The sequence below is a fragment of the Sycon ciliatum genome, chromosome 12, assembly GCF_964019385.1.
Source record: "Sycon ciliatum chromosome 12, ocSycCili1.1, whole genome shotgun sequence".
NCBI lineage: Eukaryota > Metazoa > Porifera > Calcarea > Leucosolenida > Sycettidae > Sycon > Sycon ciliatum.
In genome coordinates, this window is record NC_088654.1 from 22666798 (window position 1) to 22675453 (window position 8656).

An 8656-nucleotide genomic window follows, 5' to 3' on the forward strand; every position below is an offset into this window, starting at 1 on the left:
AGACGCTGCAATGAGTAATGAGTGCTGTCTTACTCATCAGTATATAGGAACCATGATACATTGTCACACTACAATGTACACTGTATCAGCATCATCAAGCGTGTTACAGCAGGGCCTAACATCAAACGTGTTACAGCAGGGCATCTTACATGTTACAGCAGGTTACAGCAGGGCCTAACATCAAATCAATCCCAATACTCACATGTTTCTGGGCCCAGTTATACACAGGTACATTGAAAATGACAGCTGGGCACAAGTCGTCAAAAATGACAATTTCTCACCTATCTTGCCATTCACAGCTCCAAGACTGACAATGGCCATCTTGGTTATTATTACAGCAGGGCTAAATTTCCTACGGCACTACCTGTGCGTGCCAGCGGCCTACCAGCTGACCTAGAGGCAAGTCAAGCCCAGCACACACACACACTGCAGTTGGGCCCAGTTACAAAAAGGTACATTGAAAATGACAGCTGGGCAAAAGTCGTCAAATCTGCACAATTTCTCAACCTTCTCGCCATTCATAGCTCCAATGCTGACACTGACCACCATGCCGTTCTGGAATAGCTGTGCGGAAGGGAGCGTACAAAAGGAAAGAGAAATTTCCATAAACAAATCGCCCAGGGCTACTGAAAGCTGAAATAACCTATCACCAAGTTTGGGAAACTTACCATCCCCTCCTGGAATGATTACTTTTATAGCCTATCCTGGCTCTGAACTTCACACCTGAAATGAGTGGCCAACCGCCCTCGGCCAATCAGAGTCCAGAAAGTGTTTTCTTCTTGGCCTGCTGATGTCTGAACTCTGGTTGTTTCTGGCATGAGGCAGGAGAAACAAGCCTGGAGAAGAACATCTAAAACTCTGCTGTGCGGAAGGGAGTGTACAAAGGGAAAGAGAAATTCTATAAACAAATCACCTAGGGTTACTAAAAGCTGAAAAATCTAAGCAATTCCTGCGCCCACATTGCAGCTAGGCCAATTTACACACAGTTACATTGAAAATAACAGGTGTGCACAACAAAATTCATAATTTCTCACCTTTAACAACTATTCACACCTGCAACATGGACAGTGGCCAAAGTGACTTCCTGTAATAGGCACACAAAGGGTAGTGCACCACAGAAATGACACACATTGTCATAAACGACCTGCCGAGGCCTGCTGAAAGCTCATAATAACCTACCTCCAAGTTTGGGGCTTTTTGCCCGTGCATCCGGACTTGGAACTCAAGCCAGTTACAGCAGGGTCGATTTTCCTGGGGCACTGCCTACGAGTGCAAGCGGCCTACTAGCAACCCAAAAATCTCAGCAATTCCTGTACATATATTGCAGCTAGGCCCATTTACCCACAGGTGCATTGAAATGAGCGCATGTGCACAAAAGGTAGTACACAACAGAAATGGCACACATTGTCATAAACGACCTGCCGAGAGCTGCTGAACCCTGAAAATAGCTTATATCCAAGTTTGAGGCTTTTCCCGTGCATCCGGAATTGCAACTCAAGCCAGTTACAGCAGGGTCAATTTTCCTGGGGCACTGCCTACGAGTGGAAGCGGCCTACTAGCAACCCAAAAATCTAAGCAGTTCCAGCACATATACTGCAGCTAGGCCCATTTACCCACAGGTCCATTGAAATGAGCGCATGTGCACAAATGATCAAAAATTCACCATTTCTCACCTTTTCCGACTATTCACAGCTGCAACATTGACAGTGACCACCGTGACTTACTAATAAACACACAAAGGGTAGCGCAACACAGACATGACACACATTGTCATACACTCTGCCCGTTCGCAGCTCAGAAACAGACAATGACCATCCTCATCTCCTTGTGTAGCTGGACATAGACAAGTGCACCAAGGAAAACAGCCACATTTCTCTAAAGGACTCGCCCAGGGCTGCAGAAAGCTGAAAAATAACCTATCTGACAGCTTGGGGCTTTTTACCCGTGAATCTTCACTTTGCGACTAAACTATTCACAGCAGTGTCAAATTTTCTGGGTCACTGCATGAAGGTACCAGCGCTCTAAAAGCAAACCAAAATTCAAATCAATGCGACCACTGACATTACAGCTGGGTCATGTTATAGAGAGGTACATTGAAATTGAAAGGTCAGCACAAATGGTCAAAATCCGACATTTTCTCACCTTTCTGCCCGTTCGCAGCTCAGAAACAGACAATGACCATCCCCATCTCCTTGTGTAGCTGGACATAGACAAGTACACCAAGGAAAACAGCCACATTTCTCTAAAGGACTCGCCCAGGGCTGCTGAAAGCTGAAAAGTAACATATCTGACAGTTTGGGGCTTTTTACCCGTGAATCTTCACTTTGCGACTAAACTTTTCACAGCAGTGCCAAATATTCTGGGTCACTGAATGTGGGTGCCAGCGCCCTCCAAGCAAACCAAAAATCACATCAATGCGACCACTGACATTACAGCTGGGTCATGTTATAGAGAGGTACATTGAAATTCAAAGGTCAGCACAAATGGTCAAAATCCGACATTTTCTCACTTTTCTGCCCGTTCGCAGCTCAGAAACAGACAATGACCATCCTCATCTCCTTCTGTAGCTGGACATAGACAAGTGCACCAAAAAAAGAGCCACAGTTCTCTAAACAACTCGCCCAGGGCTGCTGAAAGCTGAAAAATAACCTATCTCACAGTTTGGGGCGTTTACCCGTGAATCGTCACTTTGCGACTAAACTATTCACAGCAGTGCCAAATTTTCTGGGTCACTGAATGTGGGTGCCAGCGCCCTACAAGCAAACTAAAAATCAATTCAATGCGACCACTGACATTACAGGTGGGTCATGTTATAGAGAGGTAAATTGAAATTCAAAGGTCAGCAAAAATGGTCAAAATCCGACATTTTCCCACCTTTCCGCCCGTTTATAGCTCAGTATCAGACAATGACCATCCTCATCTACTTGTGTAGCTGGATATAGAGAAGGGGACCAAGAAAAAGAGCCACATTTCTCTAAAGAAATCGCCCAGGGCTGCTGAAAGCTGAAAAATAACCTGTCTGACAGTTTGGGGCTATTTACCCGTGAATCTTCTCTTTGCGACTAAACTATTCACAGCAGTGTCAAATTTTCTGGGTCACTGCATGAAGGTGCCAGCGCTCTAAAAGCAAGCCAAAATTCAAATCAATGCGACCACTGACATTACAGCTGGGTCATGTTATAGAGAGGTACATTGAAATTCAAAGGTCAGCACAAATGGTCAAAATCCGACATTTTCTCATCTTTCTGCCCGTTCGCAGCTCAGAAACAGACAATGACCATCCCCATCTCTTTGTGTAGCTGGACGTAGACAAGTACACCAAGGAAAACGGCCACATTTCTCTAAAGGACTCGCCCAGGGCTGCTGAAAGCTGAAAAGTAACATATCTGACAGTTTGGGGCTTTTTACCCATGAATCTTCACTTTGCGACTAAACTATTCACAGCAGTGCAAAATATTCTGGGTCACTGAATGTGGGTGCCAGCGCCCTCCAAGCAAACCAAAAATCACATCAATGCGACCACTGACATTACAGCTGGGTCATGTTATAGAGAGGTACATTGAAATTCAAAGGTCAGCACAAAAGGTCAAAATCCGACATTTTCTCACCTTTCTGCCCGTTCTAAGCTCAGAAACAGACAATGACCATCCTCATCTCCTTGTGTAGCTGGACATAGACAAGTGCACCAAGGAAAACAGCCACATTTCTCTAAAGGACTCGCCCAGGGCTGCTGAAATCTGAAAAGTAACATATCTCACAGTTTGGGGCTTTTTACCCGTGAATCTTCACTTTGCGACTAAACTTTTCACAGCAGTGCCAAATATTCTGGGTCACTGAATGTGGGTGCCAGCACCCTACAAGCAAACCAAAAATCAATTCAATGCGACCACTGACAGTACAGCTGGGTCATGTTATAGAGAGGTACATTGAAATTCAAAGGTCAGCACAAATGGTCAAAATCCCACATTTTCTCTCCTTTCTGCCCGTTCGCAGCTCAGAAAATGACAATGACCACCCTCATCTCCTTGTGTAGATGGACATAGACAAGTGCACCAAGAAAAACAGCCACCTTTCTCTAAAGAACTCGCCCAGGGCTGCTGAAAGCTGAAAAATAACCTATCTGACAGTTTGGGGCTTTTTACCCGTGAATATTCACTTTCCGACTAAACTATTCACAGCAGTGCCAAATTTTCTGGGTCACTGAATGTGGGTGCCAGCGCCTTCCAAGCAAACCAAAAATCAAATCAATGCGACCACTGACATCACAGCTGGGGCATGTTATAAAGAGGTACATTGAAATTCAAAGGTCAGCACAAATGGTCAAAATTCAACATTTTCTCACCTTTCCGCTCGTTCGAAGCTCAGAAAATGACAATGACCACCCTCATCTACTTGTGTAGCTGGACATAGACAAGTGCACCAAGAAATACAGCCACATTTCTCTAAACAACTTGCCCAGGGCTGCTGAAAGCTGAAAAATAACCTATCTGACAATTTGGGACTTTTTACCCGTGAATCTTCACTCTGCGCCTCTGTGGGTGCCAGCGGCCTACAAGCAAACAAAAAATGAAATCAATACCACCACTCACATTACAGCTGGGTCATGTTATAGAGAGATGCATTAAAATTGACAGGTGGTGAAATATCAAACTATGTCCACTGGGAGCAAATACAAATTGCAATTTCAAATTTGGACTTCACGGAGAATTTCAAAGTTTTTAGGAAATTAGAGGCCACATGCCACGTACTGCTCTTTTCTCTCCGAAACTCAACACTTGCAAGCCAGATATGAAAGAAAGAAAAAATCATCAGTCACACCACCAGGACTCGAACCAGGGACCTTGCTATTCGCGAGCAATGCTCTAACCAACTGAGCTACAGTATGACTCTTATCCACAGTGATGGTAAATCTATCCTTCTTCGATCAATTCATATCTGGCTTGCATCATGCTGGCAACTCACACCAATCAAGAGGGCCCTCGGCCATTCGCTTGATATCATGGGGAGCGCATCAAACTATGTCCACTGCGAGCAAATACAAATTGCAATTTCAAATTTGGACTTCACGGAGAATTTCAAAGTTTTTAGGAAATTAGAGGCCACATGCCACGTACTGCTCTTTTCTCTCCGAAACTCAACACTTGCAAGCCAGATATGAAAGAAAGAAAAAATCATCAGTCACACCACCAGGACTCGAACCATTGCTCGCGAATAGCAAGGTCCCTGGTTCGAGTCCTGGTGGTGTGACTGATGATTTTTTCTTTCTTTCATATCTGGCTTGCAAGTGTTGAGTTTCGGAGAGAAAAGAGCAGTAGGTGGTGAAATATGGTCAAAATTTGACAATTTCTCACCTTTCTTCCCATTTCAAGCTCAGAACTTGAATAATGACCATCCTGATCCTGTTTTATAGCTGGACATAGGGAGGTGCACCTAGAAAAAAGCCACATTTCTCTAAACAACTCGCCCAGGGCTGCTGAAAGCTGAAAATAACCTATCTCCAAGTTTGGGGCTTGTCGCCGTGAATCTTCACTTTGCGACTAAGGTATTCACAGCAGTGCCAAAATTCCTAAGTCATTGAATGTGGGTGTCAGCGGCCTACAAGCAAACAAGAAATGAAATCAATACGACCACTCACATTACAGCTGGGTCATGTTATAGAGATGTGCATCAAAATTGACAGGTGGTCAAATATGGACAAAATTCGGCAATTACTCACCTTTCTTCCCGTTTCAAGTTCAAAACTTGAATGACAGTCCTGATCCTGTTTTATAGCTGGACATAGGGAGGTGCACATAGAAAAAAAGCCACATTTCTCTAAACAACTCGCCCAGGGCTGCTGAAAGCTGAAAATAACCTATCTCCAAGTTTGGGGCTTGTCGCCGTGAATCTTCACTTTGCGACTAAGGTATTCACAGCAGTGCCAAATTTTCTAGGTCATTGTATGTGGGTGCCAGCGGCCTACAAGCAAACAAAAAATGAAATCAATACCGACACTCACATTACAGCTGGGTCATGTTATAGAGAGATGCATTTAAATTGACAGGTGGTCAAAAATGGTTAAAATTAGACAATTTCTCACCTTTCTTCCCGTTTCAAGCTCAAAACTTGAATAATGACCATCCTGATCCTGTTTTATAGCTGGACATAGGGAGGTGCACCTAGAAAAAAAGCCACGTTTCTCTAAACAACTTGCCCAGGGCTGCTGAAAGCTGAAAATAACCTATCTCCAAGTTCGGGGCTTGTCGCCGTGAATCTTCACTTTGCGACTAAAGTATTCACAGCAGTGCCAAAATGTCTTGCTCATTAAATGTGGGTGCCAGCGGCCTACAATCAAACAAACAATGAAATCAATACGACCACTCACATTACAGCTGGGTCACGTTATAGGGAGATGCATTAAAATTGACTGGTGGTCAAATATGGTCAAAATTTGACAATTTCTCACCTTTCTTCCCGTTTCAAGCTCAGAACATAAATAGTGACCATCCTGATCCTGTTTTATAGCTGGATATAGGGAGGTGCACCAAGAAAAAAAGCCACATTTCTTCAAACAACTCCCCCAGGGCTGCTGAAAGCTGAAAATAACCTATCTCCAAGTTTGGGGCTTGTCGCCGTGAATCTTCACTTTGCGACTAAAGTATTCACAGCAGTGCCAAAAGTCCTAGATCATTGAATGTGGGTGGCAGCGGCCTACATGCAAACAAAAAATGAAATCAGTACCACAACTCACATTACAGCTGGGTCATGTTATAGAGAGATGCATTAAATTTGCCAGGTGGTCAAATATGGTCAAAATTTGACAATTTCTCACCTTTCTTCCCGTTTCAAGCTCATTACCTGAATAATGATCATCCTGATCCTGTTTTATAGCTGGACATAGGGAGTTGTACCAAGAAAAAAAGCCACGTTTCTTTAAACAACTCGCCCAGGGCTGCTGAAAGCTGGAAATAACATATTTCCAAGTTTGAGGCTTGTCGCCGTGAATCTTCACTTTGCGACTAAAGTATTCACCGCTGTGCCAAAGTTTCTAGGTCATTAAATGTGGGTGCCAGCGGCCTACAAGCAAACAAAAAATGAAATCAATACGACCACTCACATTACAACTGGGTCAGTTTATAAAGAGATGCATTAGAATTGACAGGTGGTCAATTATGGTCAAAATTTGACAATTTCACACCTTTTCTCCCCTTTGATGCTCAGCACCTGAACAATGACCAACCTGATCCTGTTTTATAGCTGGAAATAGGGAGATGCACCAAGGAAAAAAGCCACATATCTCTAAACAACTCACCCAGGGCTGCTGAAAGCTGAAAATAACCTACCTCCAAGTTTAGGGCTTGTAGCCGTGAATCTTCATTTTGCGACTAAAGTATTCACAGCAGTGCCAAAGTTTCTAGGTCATTGAATGTGGGTGCCAGCGGCCTACAAGCAAACAAAAAATGAAATCAATACGACACCTCATATTACAGCTGGGTCACGTTATAGGGAGATGCATTAAAATGGACAGGTGGTCAAATATGGTCAAAATTTCACAATTTCTCACCATTATTCCCGTTTGAAGCTCAGAAGGTGCACCTAGAAAAAAGCCACATTTCTCTTAACAACTCGCCCAGGGCTGCTGAAAGCTGAAAATAACCTATCTCCAAGTTTGGGGCTTGTCGCCGTGAATCTTCACTTTGCGACAAAAGTATTTACAGCAGTGCCAAACTTTCTAGATCATTGAATGTGGGTGCCAGCGGCCTACAAGCATGCAAAAAATGAAAATCAATACGACCACTCACATTACAGCTGGGTCGTGTTATAGGGAGATGCATTAAAATTGACAGGTGGTCAAATATGGTCAAAATTAGACAATTTCTCACCTTTCTTCCTGTTTGAAGCTCAGAACTTGAATAATGACCATCCTGATCCTGTTTTATAGCTGGACATAGGGAGGTGCACCTAGAAAAAAGCCACATTTCTCTAAACAACTCGCCCAGGGCTGCTGAAAGCTGAAAATATCCTATCTCCAAGTTTGGGGCTTATCGCCGTGAATCTTCACTTTGCGACTAAAGTATTCACAGCAGTGCCAAAATTTCTGTTTTTTAGCTGGACATAGGGAGGTGCACCTAGAAAAAAAGCCACATTTCTCTAAACAACTCGCCCAGGGCTGCTGAAAGCTGAAAATAGCCTATCTCCAAGTTTGGGGCTTGTCGCCGTGAATCTTCACTTTGCGACTAAAGTATTCACAGCAGTGCCAAAATTTCTAGGTCATTGAATGACTATGTGGGTGCCAGCGGCCTACAAGCAAACAAAAAATGAGATCAATACGACCACTCACATTACAGCTTGGTCAAGTTATAGAGAGATGCATTAAAATTGGCAAGTGGTTAAATATGGTCAAAATTTGAAAATTTCTCACCTTTCTTCCCGTTTCAAGCTCAGAACTTGAATAATGACCATCCTGATCCTGTTTTATAGCTCGATATAGGGAGGTGCACCAAGAAAAAAAGCCACATTTCTCTAAACAACTCGCCCAGGGCTGCTGAAAGCTGAAAATAACCTATCTCCAAGTTTGGGGCGACTAAAGTATTCACAGCAGTGCCAAAATTTCTAGGTCATTTAATGTGAGTGCCAGCGGCCTACAAGCAAACAAAAAATGAAATCAATCCGACCA